A 2,690-nucleotide genomic window follows, 5' to 3' on the forward strand; every position below is an offset into this window, starting at 1 on the left:
ATAAGAAAAAAATGCTATAGATTTCTTGGAATTTATATATTGATTGGTTGATTTTAACAAGATAAGACGTTGGAGAGACGAATGACCAATGCCAGATATATTTAATTTTGTGTGTTGACCTGTTGGGTATTTTGTATTGAACATTTGCTTAATACTTTGTGAAATGTTAGACAAACAATATGACAACAGGCTACGTTTTAAAAGCATCCTTAGCTGTTTGCGAATTTCCTCTTGGAACGACCTTCTTTCACTTTTCCCGCCATATACGTGAGAGACAAAGAAATTGTGTTCAGGATCCTTCTTTATTGTGTTGTCTGCTGTCCCATTTCATGTTCACTGGAACTGCAAGTAAACAGTTGATTAATAATGTTATAGAAAATGATGAGACTAAGGAGTTTGAGATCAAGTATAAATTTATTCCTATTAAAGAGTTGAATTCATGTTTAGTTTTATCATTCTACGTTTTAATCATATCTAAACTTTTATTTCGCTACTGACCGTATTTATCCGAACTTATGGACATAATGTTCAGTTACTGAATGATCCAAATGAGACAACAGTAACATACATGAGAGTGTGTTGCTCAATGATCTAGGGTGACATCAGACTACCAGTTGAGACATTTGCCTTAGAATTCAAAGACAATCCCCGTATTTGGCTTTATTCAGTGAACGATATGGTACCACTCGCTCGGTTGTAAAATCTTTGCTGTCATTCTTCTCTTGATAACTTTCTATGCCGAGTCAGAAAGTGAAACGAATGGGTTATTTATATGCTTTTATTGTTCCAAAGGAGATGGTACTTGTTCCACTATTTGCTCTGTGAGCTCGAGGATACAATTATGATCATGCAGTATACAGTGGTAGTGTTTCCCATTCCTGTGTAAATAAGCTTTAACGAATAAAGCATATCAGTAATTTCTTTTGCAGTATTTTTTTATTTTTTTTTTATAACAGGAAAGTATTTGTTGCTAATGGCCTTGAACCATAGCCTCATTACAGGGCATTTGCGTTCTAGACATGAATCATATCAAATCATAGATACGTGAAGTATTATGATAGGCCTACCACCTGCTGTACCACCATAGACAGCGGGGAGGCGAGACAGTTCTCAGCAGAATATTTTCTACGCCATGCAATCTCAGCCTTGAATCTGAGAGAAGGTTAAGAGATTTCTGCAGGCTGGTCGTAAGTCACGTGACAGTCCATGTCACTGTCTTCACCAGGCATCGTGTTGGTAGGTCATAGGCCACGCAGGACCGGGCTTCGAGGCCTGTGCTCCCGTAGGCTGGTGGAGGAAGACTCGCTTGTACAAAACGTTGGAATGCGGAATGTCGGCCACCATGATGGGCATGCTTGGCGGACGAAGGGCATGTTGGCTGGTCCTTCGGTGCTGGAGCCGCTCCCTGTCACTCAGTATCTCTCGCTCTGTCAACAGGTAAGCAAGGATTCAAGTTTTCATTTAACACAGCAGCATGCATTTTCACAAGGATTGCAAATAAGCGTTTTTGCACGACGGTACACGAAATTCGAAACTTACGATTATCAAATGTTCCAAGGAGATGAGCCATTGTACCACGAATTGTCCAGAGATCCACTAGTATCAGAGTGATTGAACCGCAGCTCGAGAATGAATGAACCACCTACCTAGCCACTATATATACGTCAGCCTTACCTATTCCTCTGTGAACATGTTTGGAGCTGTAAGGAGGAGAGTTGCCAGCTATTTGGAATGTTCGTTGCCGTAAATGATGAAGAACAAATGTTTTGATTGTTATAAATCTTGATACATGTATGCAGAACATTCTTATATTTAGATAATGCACTTCTTTATATATCAATAACATCTAGTAAAAAAAATAATAATCAGCGAATGCCAACATATGTGATGATTAGTATAAAACGTCACTATGACGTCACCGAGTTGCAGTTGTCATGTAGTGTATATTTTTATACGAGTTAAATCTGAAATTGCAATGAATGCATTTACTATGGCGTAGAATGATTATCATTTGATGAGTTATCAACTTGTTGTACAACTTACAATGATTCAGAAATACAAGGTCCAATTCTAATTTCTTGGTTTTGAAGATGTATTTCTGGATCATTGTAAATTGTACAACATCATTCCCAATTTCCTCAGATTCAAATTGTACGATAAGTCATTCCTCTTAACCAACACCTACAAATCTTGGCTTCTCACATGTGTGTGCGTGTTTGTGTGTATGTGTGTCTGTGTAAACATATATACATTTACACACGCACACACACATACACACACACACACACACACACACACACACATATATATATATATATATATATATATATATATATATATATATATATATATATATATGTATATATATATATATATATACATATATATGTGTGTGTTTGTGTGTGCGCGCTCGCCCGTGTGTGTTTAATATAAATCTATATACACGAAGTACACATATACATACACACACACACATATATATACAGAGATATGTAGCTTACGACGATTTTAATCATCCTTACGATGAAAAAAAAAAAAAAAAAAAAAAAAAAAAAAAAAAAAAACACGTCCACATCTTGCACAGATACCCTGTCTTTCCGGTTTGTGCCATCCTCTCGAAGTCCACAATTGGTGAATAGAAACATTTCGACTGTGAACGTTTTGGTACATTATTTGTGGAGATGCAGATG

The sequence above is a fragment of the Penaeus vannamei genome, chromosome 10 (assembly GCF_042767895.1).
Source record: "Penaeus vannamei isolate JL-2024 chromosome 10, ASM4276789v1, whole genome shotgun sequence".
Classification (NCBI taxonomy): Eukaryota; Metazoa; Arthropoda; class Malacostraca; order Decapoda; family Penaeidae; genus Penaeus; species Penaeus vannamei.